The sequence below is a fragment of the Schistocerca americana genome, chromosome 9 (genome assembly GCF_021461395.2).
Source record: "Schistocerca americana isolate TAMUIC-IGC-003095 chromosome 9, iqSchAmer2.1, whole genome shotgun sequence".
Lineage (NCBI taxonomy): Eukaryota > Metazoa > Arthropoda > Insecta > Orthoptera > Acrididae > Schistocerca > Schistocerca americana.
In genome coordinates this window covers 121,384,488-121,400,626 of record NC_060127.1, presented here as the reverse complement: position 1 = coordinate 121,400,626, position 16,139 = coordinate 121,384,488, and the positions used below count along the sequence as shown (strand labels likewise).

Here is a 16,139-nt window from a genome sequence, read left to right as displayed (position 1 = left end):
TCTGCTGATGAAGATGTTCCTGCATCGTTTCAATTGGAAATGTTTGATTACCCACAATACAGCCAGTAATTGTCTCCCACTGAGTTTCATCTCTGCTCAAACGAACCGCTGGCTATGAAGACAACATTTTGGCACAGACAACGAGCTTTAGGCCAGCTTAGAGAATTGGCGGAAAGCACCGGCGGCTGCCTTCTATGATGAGGGTTTTGGAAAGTTAGTACAACGCTACGACGAATGTCTGCTGAGTCAGAACGGCGACTACGTAGAGAAGTAGCTGAAAGGTGTAGCTAACTTACAAATGAAACATTTCTGATTATCACTGTGATTTTCATTTCGCGATCAATCTGGACAGCCCTCGTAGCTGCAGAGATGGTTGACGTCTGTTGCGGTATCTTGCCGTTTACCCATATGAGAATGAACTGCATTCTTCCTATACTCTTCACACATGATGAGCGTGCCGACTTTTTCTGCGTAGGTAAATCCCATCGCCCACTCACGACCCATTGCTTGGACGGCCACACGTTAACTGATTAGCAACTCGAAATGCGCGCCAGGAGCACACGAGGACAATGTAAGCAAACATAACCACATCGTACCTAGAAACTGTGGTGTCACCGCCAGACACCACACTTGCTAGGTGGTAGCCTTTAAATCGGCCGCGGTCCGTTAGTATACGTCGGACCCGCGTGTCGCCACTATCAGTGATTGCAGACCGAGCGCCGCCACACGGCAGGTCTAGAGAGACTTCCTAGCACTCGCCCCGAGTGGTACAACCGACTTTGCTATCGATGGTTCACTGACAAAATACGCTCTCAATTGCCGAGACGATAGTTAGCATAGCCTTCAGCTACGTCATTTGCTACGTCCTAGCAAGGCGCCATTACCAGTTAGTATTGATACTGCAATCATGTACCGTCAAGAGCGACGCTCATCATTAATGGATTAAAGTTGAGTACTCCACCGGCTACGTCCGTTTTTCTAAAGTCTAATTTCCTTGTCCTGTTCCAGACCTCACGCCAGCCTGCGTGAGCTAAAACGCGTACCTTTCGGCTTCCTCTAATAATACGGTGTTGGCTCTCCTGCCAACCCACAACAGAAACTACGAAGCTCGAATGGCGCAAAGAAGTGTCAGTGTGGAAACTCTTCCAAATACCAGATGTCATAAACGACTCGCACCAGAAGTCTATATGAAACACTACTAACGTTCTAATTTTCCCTATTTTTAGTCTGTTAATGTCGATAGGCAGTGTTCCTTTGAAAAAAGTCTCTGTTTGCAAACAAAATAGACTTTCAAAGTATAATTACAATTTATTTATTGGCTAACAATACGACCCCCTGACTACTAATCCATGCTGTGAAAACCGCACATGAATAGTACTTTCCATTCCCGCAAGTTTTAGATGATTCGTCCTGTAGCACTCTCCACCGAAAACCTGTCTTTGGCAGAGTGCTCAGACACTGTGCATACTCTCCGTACTCTTGCACGATATGTCCCATCTAGCATCAGCATTCGGGCGTCATAAACGGAACGTGGTATACCTTTCCATAGGGCAGCCATTCTGCAACATTGACAGCTCAGTTTCGATTTGAATCAGGTACTTTATGCGTTTTTGCTACTGAACGGTTCTAGTTACTGCAGAGTTACGTCATCGTAAAACCTGTCGATTCTGGTAGTTGCTCAGTTACACAAAGGAGATACCGAACTACTATATTAAATTGTCAAGTTTACTATATGTCTAGTATCGTGAAGAGCTTTAAAGCTGTTCCTATGGAATAAAACCTTAAACAAAAATATGACAATACACTAACTGCGCAGTGAAGAAAAATGGTCTCTGTATCTGCGTCCATATGACTCAAACCACTGTGATGTTCACGGCAGATGGCACTTCCAGTTATACCCGTTACTGAGTGAGGTGGCGCAGTGCTTTGACACTGGACTCGCATTCGGGAGGACGACGGTTCAATCCCGTGTCCGGCCATCCTGATTTAGGTTTTCCGTGATTTCCCTAAATCGCTCCAGGCAAATGCCGGGATGGTTCCTTTCAAAGCGCACGGCCGGCTTCCTTCCTCGTCCTTCCCTAATCCGATGAGACCGATGACCTCGCTGTCTGGTCTCCTTCCCCAAAACAACCCAATACCCATTACTAGGGGCCCCTTTCCGTTCCATTCACGTATATAGCGCTGGGAGAAAGATTGTTTAGGCTCCTTTGTCCTCTTTTAAATTAGTCTAATCTCTTACTCGTTATCCTTATAGGAGTGATACAAAGGGAGATGTTGTGTATTCCTAGACTGATCGTTTAAACCGGGTCTCTGAAACTTTGTTTTGGTCAGGATAGTTTGCATCTGCCAATTCAGTTTCTATAGGCCCTCCGTGACATTCTCCTAGGGGTCAAACAAACCTATAACCATTCGTGCTGTCCTTTCTGTATGCGTGCCACATTATGTGCTAGTGCTGTTTGGTACTAGTACGACATAACTGAACGATATTCTAGGATGGGCCGCACGGCACGGCACGGCACCCTTCCACAGATTGCTGCAGATTTCAATGCTGTCAGTGTGCGAACCATTGAACGAAATATCATCGATATGGCTTTTGGAGCCAAAGGCCTACTCGTGTACCCTTGATGACTGCACGAACCAAAGCTTTACGTCTCGCCTGGGCCCATCAATACCGACATTGGACTGTTGATTACTGGAAACATGTTTCCTGGTAGAACGAGTCTCGTTTCAAATAGTATCGAGCAGATGGGTATGGAGACAACCTCATGAATCCATGGATCCTGCATGTCACCAGGGTACTGTTCAAGCTGGTGGAGGCTCTGTCATGGTGTGGGGCGTATGCTTTTGGAGTGAAATGGGACCACTGATATGTCTAGATGCGATCTGACAGGTGAGACGTACCTAAGCATCCTGTCTGATTCACCTGCATCCATTCCTGTTCATTGTGCATTCCGAGGGACTTGCGCGATTCCAGCAGGGCAATGCGACACCACACACGTCTATAATTGCTACGGAGTGGTTTCAAGAGCACTCTTTTGAATTTAAACAGTTCGGATGGCCACTAAACTCCCCACACGTGAACATTACTGAGCGTGTCTGGGACGCCTTACAACGTGCTGTTCTGAAGAGATCTCCACCCCCTCTTACTATTGCGGATTTATGGACAGCCATGCAGGATTCATGGTGTCAGTTCCCTCCAGCACTACTTCAGACATTAGTAGAATCCATGCCCGACAGTGTTGCGGCACGTTTGCCTGCTCGTCGAAGCCCTACACGATATTAGGCAGGTGTACGAGTTTCTTTGGCTCTTCTGTGTATATCTGCAAATCATTGACATTTCACATGAACAGCGACTTCCCTGGTGTACACCTCAGATTACTTTCACATCTGTCGATCCGAGATAACATTCTGCATCCTCCTTACGAAGAAATCTTCGATCCAGTACACATTTCACTTGATACCGCGTATTACTTTCGCTAATAAGCGTAGTTTTGTAGTGATTGCAATGATTTTCGAAATCAAGAAGTATTGTACTGCATCTACCGGACTGCCTTCATACGCGGCATTCGGGGTGAGATGTCACAGAAGTGCGAGTTAGGTTACACACGATCGATGTTTTCGGAATCCATGGTGGTTGGCATGTAGGACGTCGGTCTAATTGAGATATCTCGTTACGTTTGAGCTCCGATTATTTCGATTATTTTTCTAGGATACTAGAACAAATGGACGTCATGGATATTGGATGGTAGTTTTGTCGATCACCTTTGCTAGCCTTGTTGTCGAAGGGTGTGACCTTTTCTCTCTTCCAGTGACTACAGTATTTTGTTCCAGGAACCCTCATTAGGTCTTGGTTAAAAGAAGAGAGCCGTAAGTTTTGAGAGAACTTGATTACATCTTAGAGGCATATGAGCCCTGTGCAGGCAGTATTCGGTACCCACCCTGTCTTGGCGAAGTTGGTCCAGAGGCGCGTCAGCTTGTCAGCGAGTTTGCCGTCGAAGGAGTCTTTTACAGGTGGGCCACCGAACATGGTTCCGATGCAGATGTACCTGAAGTCTTCTCCGTGGCCAGCACCTGAAACATGGTACAGGAACATTGGTACTACAATGCATACACTTCTTCCTACAGTCATCGGAAAGGAGTATTCAAGTGGAAGACTGAAACCGTTGCTCTGGAGTAGTCTTGAAAGATCCAATTTGTAGAAAACTGAAACTTTGGGTATGGATGGTAGTTCTATGTCTACTAGTGCACTGGATCTGCCAAGCTTTGTTTACGTTTTTGACTTGTGACGTAGGTCATTCAACCTAGTGATAATATCGTCTTTATATGTGTGGTGCCTGTTCTTTCGAAACGTGTCCAAAAGTACAGAACCGCACATTTTCACTCGTCGCCGCTGATTCTGCGTGAAGTGCCGATGCAGGTGATATCAATTGTCCCCCTCCTTTCCTTTCTCCCTCTTCTACTTTCAATTTACGGATAAAAATATCATCTTTATCACTGATATCATGAGTGTCATTGTGAGGTATGGAGATTCTTTCAGTGACACTGTAAATTCTGTTTCTTATCTAAATATCGATAAGTGTAGCTCTTACAGAGCAAAACCATGTAGCTGAATAATCTTTGACTGTTGCTACGATATCTTTGTGTTACTACACCGCCTCTGCCTCAGAGCTCTAGCAATTTTACATGCATTCTGAGTTGAGCAGTATTTTGAAGAATTGTCAGGAAATTATTTTTTCCAAGTGTGGTAAGAGAAAAATGGAATATTTTAGATGCAGCTATGGAGAGAGAAGCTAATGACATTATTTGTGAGTTTTTCTGGAATGTTGAGAGACTGCAGTAAGCACGCAAGCGTGTAGCATTGTTTTGTCTTACTGAGATAGTAACGAAGCTCAGGTAGTGGGATGTTATGTGGATTGCTACGATAGGAATACGAGATTTGCCTTGTGTAAAGTTATTTCTTAAAGTCGTGTTATGCAAATACTAATGTGAACATTCAGCTGATGTTTAAACCATTTTATAGGCGCGCAGTCCGGAACCGCGCGACTGCTACGGTCGCAGGTTCGAATCCTGCCTCGGGCATGGATGTGTGTGATGTCCTTAGGTTAGTTAGGTTTAAGTAGTTATAAGTTCTAGGGGACTGATGACTACAGCAGTTAAGTCCCATAGTGCTCAGAGCCATTTAAACCATTTCTTTTGAATATAGAGTTTCATTTGAATTTTATTGTAAGTCATTTCTTACCATTATAAGAAAGTAAAGTTGCCGTCTCGACGACCAGATTCGCCTGATGTAAATCCTATGCAAGGCATCTGGGTCGTTGTCGGGCGCCATCACTGCGTACGCAAATCAGCCGCCCCTTTATTTACCGGAATTACGTTCAAATGTTCAAATGTGTGTGAATTCCTAAGGGACCAAACTACTGAGATCATCAGTCCCTACACTTACATACTACTTAAACAAACTTATGCTAAGAACAACACACACTCCCATGTCCGGGGGAGGACTCGAACCTCCGACGGGAGGGGCCGCGCAACCCGTGACATGGCGCCTCTAACCATGCGGTCACTGGGAGCGGCGCGAATTACGTGACCTGTGCATAGATGTCTAATGCCACTTACCTTTACAAACCTACCAACAAACTGTCGGATCCCTGATACGCAGAATCAGTGACGTATTTCGTTCCAAAGACTGACAAACAAGTTATTAAGCAGGTGGTTATAATGTTTTGGCTCATCAGCGTATGTTTACAATTTTAACGTCATGTAATACATGTGACTTCCCTTTGAAGAAGATAGCTATAGTGGTTTGAAACCTGGGCGAGATTTTTTTCTATAAATTTATCCAACCGGTTGGCTGTGTACTTTATATAAGTATGGAAAATTTATGTATTGTTGCAGTCGTCAGCTATGTTTAAAATTGTGAGTTTCCAAAGTATTAATGCATAACAAAAATCAAAAACAATTTTGGCATCGCTGTTTTCAACCATACAAAGTATTTTCTATTCAATAACGTATGCAATACATCATAAAATAACTTTAACTAAAACTGAACTCCTCCCGAACAGGTCGTAGAGGCCCAACGGTACCGACCGGCCGCCGTTTCATCCTCAACCACACGCGTCACTGGATGCGGTTATGGAGGGGCATGTGGTCAGCACACCGCTCTCCCGGCCGTATGTCAGTTTCCGAGACCGGACCCGCTACTTCTCAGTCAAATAGCTCCTCAGTTTGCCTCACAAGGGCTGAATGCACCCCGCTTGCCAACGGCACTCGGCAGACCGGAAGGTCACCCATCCAAGTGCTAGCCCAGCCCGAGAGCGCTTAACTTCGGGGATCTGACGGGAACCGGTGTTACCACTGTGGCAAGGCCGTTGGCATAATAAAATAACACTTGACATTAAATAGTACTGAAAAAATTCACTGTGAACAAAAACAATTATGATTTTCAACAGCGCTCAAATTTACGCTACAAACTCATGGCAAGCGCTTCTTTCAGCTGCGTAACAGGTCTCGCCCTTTTTCTCTAAGGGCAAAATCACTATCGTTGAAAAATGTTTGGCTGCGGTGCCATCTTTTCCAGATTACGGGGTATTACTTATGAAATTAAGACCTTAGATTTACTGACTTTTTTCTGCCTTTTGTAGAAAATGAGCCACTGTGCACCAGTTCAAAACCCCGCTCGGTCGTGAGTAGTTAACTTGTCCGTAAAATTCCCAAATCATTTTCAAGGCCATTGTCCACTTGGCAGCCTTGAAAGATCACGGCCGATTTCCCTCGCTATCCTTCCCCAGTCCATGCTCCGTATCTGTTGACCTCATTGTCACCGGCACGTTAATGCCCAATCTGCCTACTTCCCTTTTATCGTAGAAATGATTTGTTTGCTATTGCCACTTCGCACTTTACACCCACATCTGCCGTCGTCAGTTGTTTTGTAACCCAAATGGCGAAACTCTTATACTACGTGCAGTGCTTCGTTTTGTAATCGACATATTTCTCCCTTCATATCCAGACTTGGTTCGACTACATTCCAGATCCTTGCTTTACTTTTAGCTATGTTAATCTGATAACTAATTTTCAAGACGCTGTTCGTTTAGTATAACTGATGTTTGACATATTGATTATGTGAATATTAGAATTGCAGAAATCACTGTGAGAAACGACACCAGATGTCCTTGTGTGTAGCTCTTACAACGCAGAACTGTTATCGACACAGAAAACTGTCGCTTATCAGTGAGCCGTGGTAAAAAATTGCTGTTTTGAAGAGCGCGCCGCAGCGCGTAGTGTGAAGCAGTCGCCTTCCGTTTCTGGCGGTGGCGCCGGTGTGGCAATCGCAGCTTTGGTGTCTCCCTCTGGTGGGAAAGAGGAAAGCTTGCCTGTTCACGTGCTTTTAAGGGGCGCTATGAGCTCGCCAGAGGTCAGTTGGTCAGTCTCTCGTCCCGAGCTTGCTAGTCTGTCTCAACATTTGTTAGGCAATTAGTGTCTGTCTGTCGGTCGGAGTGCTAATATGTCTGTCGTTCGGATCAACCTTTACAGCCGGCAAAATGACAATCTTTCCATTCCGCCAGTAAGAGAACTCAGCGAGTGGTCACCCAGTCGGGGCTTAGTTCCTGCATCCGAGTCAGCGCGTTAGGCCGCCAGTGTGCTCGAGTTTGCTCAGGCAATGGTCATTGGCGGTTGGATCGATCGGTTGGTCGGTCGCAAGATGACTTGTCCGTCTTGAGCGTCGGCGCATGTGAGGTCTCCACGGGAGTCCAGTGGGCCGCGGCGTGTAGCGAGGGGTAGTGACTTCGCGGTCGACACGAGAGCAACAGGAGTCAACCCACGACGTCAGTCTGGCCGGTGCGAGCTGCGACGCCGTGTTGTAACTGGTACTCCGAGCGCTTCTGGGCCCCTTCAGTTACCATCTTGTGGAGCTTGGCTCGGTCCTTTCCTGGTCCAGGGATGTAGTTTTGCCAGTGGGCGTGTTTCCTCTGCACGGTTGAGTCCGAGCCAGCATTTCCGCCGTCGTGTGTCTGGAAGTGAGTGGGAGACGCGCCAGCAGGGCAGTAGCGACGGAGCAGCAGACGCGGACGGAGCAGCGGACAGTCGGTCGGTTGGTGCGCACCAGGAAAGATGGGAGATTGGCGCGCCTTCCTGCGTCCGTTGAAGCGGCTGGCAGCGGACGCTTCGGGAGAGTGATTTGGGGGTGCTGCGCCATGTCTTCTCGAGAAATCGCAGTTAAGTGGTTGGTGATGTGTTGTGTGATTTACTCTTGTTAAATTCTACTAGGTCAGTCTCTCGTCCCCAGCTTGCTCGTCTGTCTCCCCTCCGCTTTTGTTAGGCGATTAGTGTCTGTCTGTCGTTCGGAGCTGCCTCTGTCATGTTTGTCGGATTTGGTGTGTTAACGAATTTACTTCTTGGAGTGTAACGGCCTAATTCCTGAAATATGTTTTGATCGTGTCTATCATCTTGAGAGGCGGTATCTGTGTACTGTAGAGCAAGTTAACTTGTTTGGCCAACCTTGTACGATTTTATATAAGATTGCAATTCATGAGCTTTTATTTAAACATTCATTTTAGTATATAAAGTTGCCACCCTTTCACCGTAAGAATTTTCTTACAAGTTAAAATCAAGTTGCACCTTCGGTGGCAAAGTTAATATTTTAGTGTTAGTGTTTTGTACCATTTCCATCCCTCCTACGGGGTGCATAGTTTGTGTGAATTGTTAAAACTTTTAGTTTAAAGTAATCTGGTATGTTGCAGATTTGCACCAGTGTAGCCTTTCAGAGGTTGTTGTGAGCAGTTGTAACTACGGCCGTGTCAAAAGGGAGCGGCAAGGTTCTCAGCCCGAAAGCTCATACAGTCAAAAATTTGTTTCTTTCTGCTTCTGAATAATTTGTAACTTGTTATATAGAGGTGCTTTCTGATTATAATTTTAAATCTGTTTCTTTTAAAGAAAAGCTTTAGGCGCCATTGAAGTGAATAAATTACCATTTGTTGAAAAAGAATTTGCTTATGATTTCATCAGTTACTCCCTGGCAACTACTTTCACGCTCACATAGTGTGATTAAATGTGTTAATGTTCTTGGTGAATCGCTAGTAAATAAAATAAATTCTTAAGAATATTCTGTGAAAATAAATCCACGGTTCAATCAGTTTCCACAGTAAGCTGAAACCATAAGCCTTAAATAATGCACTATCACCCGTTAGTACTTTCTTCTATCTTTCCAACACATCTGTTTGCTTAGAGCATGTTTTATGGAATTGAAAACTTAACATATAACAAGTTTGGATCATACTTAACAAACAGAATGGAAAATAGTGTGCTGTATAATTCAAACTATTAGAAAGGAGAGAAAATTTTAGTAATTGCAGAGAAATCGTGAAGCGAGTCCCACAAATTCAGTTTTACTTCCTTTTCTATTCCTCATATATAAATGAATGACATTCTACTTAACATTCAGCAAGCAGAACTGATGCTTGCTGCAGACGGTATACTGCTACAATATATCCCATTCGACACAAACTAACTGAAGAGATGGTTAATGGCATGCTTTTTTTTTTTCAAAGAATTAGGTATTAAGCGGTCTATGACACTACACTCTCCAATATTTTTGAAGAGTCACACTTGGGTAAATTCTGCTCAACAAATAGGGACAAATTAAAACTTTGTGCAGCACGTGAACAGAAGTCGGTAAAGAGGGCAGAATGCTCCAAATTGGAAAGCAAGTATTGATTCCACAAAAATGAACAGTAAGAATGATGTGTGGTGCTCACTTGCAGTTAATATACATGCAAGTATTCAAGGAGCAGGCATTTTGACTGCACCTTGACAATACATGTGTTCCCTAATGATAGTTGTCATACCTAATCCACCACAATTAGAGAAGAGTAGTTATGTCCTTTCCTACAACACTAGAAGAGAAGTTGACTTTTACCATCCATTATTAAAGTTGTCAGTAGCTCAGGAAGCAGTTCAATATGTAGCAACAAAAATTTTTGATTAATTGCCCAATACCATTAAATGTTTGACAGTAACAAAGTAAGTCATGAATATAACCTAAAATCGTTTCTCCTGAATAAATGTTTCTATGCATGGAATACTTTTTAAATAAAAACTTGTAAGAAAAAATAAAACCTACTTAGTAAGTATAGTTTTTTAACAAGGACTTCAAAATTATGTTTTTATTAATGCTAACACTAATCACTTGGAGGGGAGTGTGTTGTATGTTGGTATACTCTACAGAAGTTAAATGTATGACCTTACTCCACTGTTAGATAATAGCATTCACTTTTCTACTTCAAAATTACAAAAACTACTCCAGAAAAGTAAGGTTTCTTCCAAATGCGAAAACAAGTGCAAGGTACAATGTGGTCACGCACCTAGTGTTAAGGGACACTTTTTCCAAAACTCTTCCGTAATCTAATTAATAATCAAGTAATGAAATAAGAATATCATATTAATTTAAATTAATAATAATAAAACACGAAACTATTTATAGTAGGATTTTGGAGTATATACTGTGTTCGATCGTTATGGGTTCCCTCGGAAGAAACGGTTTATTGGCAGAGAGCCAACACGGATTCAGAAAATATCGTTCTTATGAAACGTAACTAGCTGCTTATTCTCACGAAGTAATGAATGCTATCGACAAGGTATGTCAAATTGATTCCATATTTCTAGATTTCCTGAAGAGTTTTAACTTCTGATCAAATTGCGTGCTGTGGAGTATCGTCTCAGTTGTACGACTGGATTCGTGGTTCCCTGTCAGAAAGGTCACAGTTCGTAGTAATTGATCGAAAGTCTTCAGGTAAAAGAGAAGTAATATCTGGCGTTCCCCAGGGAAGTGTTATATACCCTCTGTGGTTCCTAAACTACATAAACGATTTAGGAGACAATCTGAGCAGCTCTCTTAAATTTTTTTCGGTTTATGGTGTCATATATAGTCTAATAAAGTCATCAGATGGTCAAAAAAATTACAAAACGATTTAAAGAAGAAAGATGAGAAGTGGCATTTGGCTGTAAATAATGAAAAGTGTGAAGTCATGAGATAAAACACACAAATCTAAAGGCTGTAAATGCAACTTAAGCATTAAAATTACGAATAACTTTAATTTGAACGATCACATAGATAATGTTGAGAGGAAAACAAACCGAAGACTGCGATTTATTGGCTGAACACACAGAAAAGGCAATGGGTCTACCAAAGAGACTGCCTACACTACGCTTGTCTACTCTTTCTGAAGTATTGCTGTTTGGTTTCGGATTCCTATCTGATGGGACTGAAGGAGGACATCAAAACAGTTCGAAGAAGGGCAGTTCATTCTGTATTATCGCGAAATAAGGGAGAGCGCGATACGGGTATGATGTGTGAATGATGGTGCGAGTCATTAAAACAAAGGCATTTTACGTTGCGGAAGGATTTTCTCATAAAATCTGAATCACCAACTTTGCAAGAGTGCTTCGGAATCTAAAAACACCGTAGCCATAACTTTACCAGCAGAAGGTGTGGTTTTGAATTTTTTTTCTTGGGTGAATTTGCATGATGCCACTCCATTGATTGCCTCTTCGTCTCTGGTGAAAAATGATGGAGCCATGTTTCATCACCTGTCACAATTCTTCCAAGAAATTCATCTCCACCATTGTCATACTGTTCCAAAAGTTCGCTGCATACCGTTTTTCTTGTTTCTTTGCGAGCCACTGTCAACATCCTGGGAACCCACCTGGCACAAACCTTTTCTAACGCCAACACTTTCAGTATTCTGCAAACACTTCCTTCCCCTATCCCAATGCAGCGTGGCAATTCGTTGACTGTGATGTGTCTGCCAGCAGTCACCAATTCGTTAAGTCTCTGCACATTGTCCGGAGTGTGTGCAGTACGAGGCCTGCCGCTGTGAGGACAGTCCTCAATATTGCCGTGCCGGCTTTCATCACGTAACCTGATTGCACACCGACTAACTGTACTGCGATCGACAGCAGCATCTCCATACACCTTTTTCGACCTCTTGTGGATGTTTTCCACTGTCTCGTATTCACAGCACAGGAATTCTATGACAGCACGTAGCTTCTGACGAACGTCAAGTGTAGCAGCCATCTTGAAGACATGCTGTGACGGCGCCACTCACGGGAACTGGTTGAACTAAGTTTGAAAACAAGCGGGATGGATGTATCTACACACTGTAAAACTTTCACACATGCAGAATGAAAACTGTATTTTTACAAAAATACACTCCTGGAAATGGAAAAAAGAACACATTGACACCGGTGTGTCAGACCCACCATACTTGCTCCGGACACTGCGAGAGGGCTGTACAAGCAATGATCACACGCACGGCACAGCGGACACACCAGGAACCGCGGTGTTGGCCGTCGAATGGCGCTAGCTGCGCAGCATTTGTGCACCGCCGCCGTCAGTGTCTGCCAGTTTGCCGTGGCACACGGAGCTCCATCGCAGTCTTTAACACTGGTAGCATGCCGCGACAGCGTGGACGTGAACCGTATGTGCAGTTGACGGACTTTGAGCGAGGGCGTATAGTGGGCATGCGGGAGGCCGGGTGGACGTACCGCCGAATTGCTCGACACGTGGGGCGTGAGGTCTCCACAGTACATCGATGTTGTCGCCAGTGGTCGGCGGAAGGTGCACGTGCCCGTCGACCTGGGACCGGACCGCAGCGACGCACGGATGCACGCCAAGACCGTAGGATCCTACGCAGTGCCGTAGGGGACCGCACCGCCACTTCCCAGCAAATTAGGGACACTGTTGCTCCTGGGGTATCGGCGAGGACCATTCGCAACCGTCTCCATGAAGCTGGGCTACGGTCCCGCACACCGTTAGGCCGTCTTCCGCTCACGCCCCAACATCGTGCAGCCCGCCTCCAGTGGTGTCGCGACAGGCGTGAATGGAGGGACGAATGGAGACGTGTCGTCTTCAGCGATGAGAGTCGCTTCTGCCTTGGTGCCAATGATGGTCGTATGCGTGTTTGGCGCCGTGCAGGTGAGCGCCACAATCAGGACTGCATACGACCGAGGCACACAGGGCCAACACCCGGCATCATGGTGTGGGGAGCGATCTCCTACACTGGCCGTACACCACTGGTGATCGTCGAGGGGACACTGAATAGTGCACGGTACATCCAAACCGTCATCGAACCCATCGTTCTACCATTCCTAGACCGGCAAGGGAACTTGCTGTTCCAACAGGACAATGCACGTCCGCATGTATCCCGTGCCACCCAACGTGCTCTAGAAGGTGTAAGTCAACTACCCTGGCCAGCAAGATCTCCGGATCTGTCCGCCATTGAGCATGTTTGGGACTGGATGAAGGGTCGTCTCACGCTGTCTGCACGTCCAGCACGAACGCTGGTCCAACTGAGGCGCCAGGTGGAAATGGCATGGTAAGCCGTTCCACAGGACTACATCCAGCATCTCTACGATCGTCTCCATGGGAGAATAGCAGCCTGCATTGCTGCGAAAGGTGGATATACACTGTACTAGTGCCGACATTGTGCATGCTCTGTTGCCTGTGTCTACGTGCCTGTGGTTCTGTCAGTGTGATCATGTGATGTATCTGACCCCAGGAATGTGTCAATAAAGTTTCCCCTTCCTGGGACAATGAATTCACGGTGTTCTTATTTCAATTTCCAGGAGTGTAGTGTGCATTTCTTTTGGAGTGACCCTTGTAGTTGTACCATGACTTCTGTCATCTCAGCTTACTTCTGAAGAAAAGAGATTTTTTAACATGTTAAATTAAATAATACGGAATTATTATGAGTTACGTAGATACAAACGTTAAGCATAGAAGTACAGACTAGAATAGAAACTGTCGAAATGTGGTGCTAGAGGAGTATGCTGAAGATTGGATAGGTAGATCCGATTATCGATGAAGAAGTACTGAGTAGAGTTGGGGAGAATACAAATTTATAGCACAAGTTGTCTGAAAGAAGGGAACTGTTGATATGATGCATCATGGGGCGTCATGGAATCGTCAACTTGGTAATGTTGAGAATTGTATGAGATAAAAATTGCAGAGGGGGCTCAAGGTTTGATTAGAGTAAGGAGGTAGAAATCGATATAGGCTCCAGCAGCTATGAAGAACTCTGCACAGACAACAGAGTCTCGGAGAGCGGTAGCCTTGAGATCAATACCGCAGGAACATACTAGAACAACGCCTCCAAACTTTAAAGTAAACGTTACCTAGAGAACAATGAAGCCACCGAATATCACTGGAGATACAGTACCATTAAACAGCTCCCTGGTCTTTCGCACCAGAGATGCCAACGGTCCATCAGGAACTTTCTCATTCGCGTAGTGGAAGACGAAGAAGTGGGCTGGGGCTGTCGACTTTGAGCTGTGTAGTTTGGCCACCCGCACACCATGGTATGTGAACATCAGGTCGCCCAAGAGCTGAAAAGAAAGAAAGCTTAATTTAGCATAAAACTGAAAGCGAAAGCAATTGCTCTATTGATCTTTTTGAACAATTATGCTGTGTAACAACGGCATAGTGATCGAAGGAATTTGGATTCCCCCACCAGAAGCTTTGGCATAGATGATATTATTACTGGCGCGATTTGTATCAGGAGTTCCCCAAGGTTCCGCATTAGGTCCGTCACCCCACTCATTGTACAGTAACGACATGTCTATTGTCTTCTCCCACTGAAATTCCCCCGATTCATGTGACGAACGCTATGTATTTTTCATTAAGCTCGGTGGCTAAGTGGTCGATTGCCAGACTTTGGATTCAAATATGTGTGGTTAATTCCCATCCCGTCCTGTAGTTTTCATCTCTGATGTATCATTTCATTCTCTCATGGAAACGTTTGTTTCTCTAAAAAAATACTGGGATTCAACGAGGATCAGGATACGCTTTAATCTGTAGCAGGGCGTGTAATTAGGTGTTTAAGTCGGTTACAAGTTCAGAATAATGCAATGGGCTGGGCGTGAAGTCGAAGTGATCTTTGATGATGGGTACGAGTATGTCATTCCATGGTGATTCACCTCTGTGCCAAGGTCCAAAAGCGTAGTGATTCCAAGTGCTGGAGTGCGAGCCTCACAGCAGCGCACGGCCAGATGTTTTCAGTGGGTGACAGATCTGGAGAACGTGATGGCCAAGGAATAATCTAAATCATCAGTATCGAAGTAGATCAGGAAAGTACAGGCACCATCTTGTTGGAAGAACACGTTCCAGAGGCTTCGACATCAAGGCACAGTCTCCAGGCATCACACGTCGGAAATGTAGTGACTTTTGACCAATGTACCGGCTACGTGAGCCATGGGAACCGTGTTCAGTCCCAGTGGCATCACATTTTGGGCTTTCAAACAATATGAGATGAGGTGATAGGGTGTGGCCCTCAGCTACATACCCTATGACTCACGTTAAAGTTTTGGCTGGTTTCGTTGTCTAGGGGCTGGGGTGCGTAGTTGCCACATTACAGGCCAAGTACTGCTGAGTATACAGTATACAATATGAATATATAGATGAATCGAATGGTCGAAGGTTCCTATCACTCGGCAACTGCGAATTTAGAACGCAACAAAGACGTTTATAAATGAAAGACTGCAATTAAATAAAATCTGCAGGTATTTTCTTAACGACTTTAAATGATGAGTACGACAGTAGAACTGAACGTGGTATATTTCTGCAAAACACTTATTGGCATCGATGGTCCAGCAATTAAATAAAATACGAGTTGAATTACTGGGAAACAATAGATTCCTACTTCACGTAATTAGTTGTGAACATCAACATAGCTCTCGGGATATTCACTTCTACACGCATACTACGTCTTCACTCTAGAAACCTAGGAAATCTCACAAGTTCACAAGTCAGCACTCCGAAGTTTCATATCAAGGCACACTCCGTTGCAGAATGAAAATCTCATTCTGGATAATGAAACACATTCGAAATACTGGATTTACATTTAAATAACTTGAAATTAAATAAATATTCCTGTGGCTGGACCATAAACACGCTTTAACACACATTATTAGATACATAAACAAATTAAAGAAACATATACCAAAGGAACAGAACAAAAAGGTAGCCCAGTAGCTTTCTACGACACAGTAAATATTTAACCAATTTCTTCATGAATGTACTATTCAAGTTACATGCCTGTAATTCACACCAGTTTAGGTTTACACTAATAAATTTCTAAAGACAAAAT

At 44.4% G+C, this 16,139-nt stretch overlaps 1 protein-coding gene and 1 pseudogene across 1 annotated transcript in view; both read right to left on the bottom strand.

Moving 5' to 3' along the window:
* LOC124551017 (esterase FE4-like) overlaps positions 1 to 16,139 on the bottom strand; it is a 290,102-nt gene that overhangs the window by 176,764 nt on the left and 97,199 nt on the right. The window lies entirely within an intron of this gene.
* LOC124551643 lies at positions 6,256 to 6,373 on the bottom strand (annotated as a pseudogene).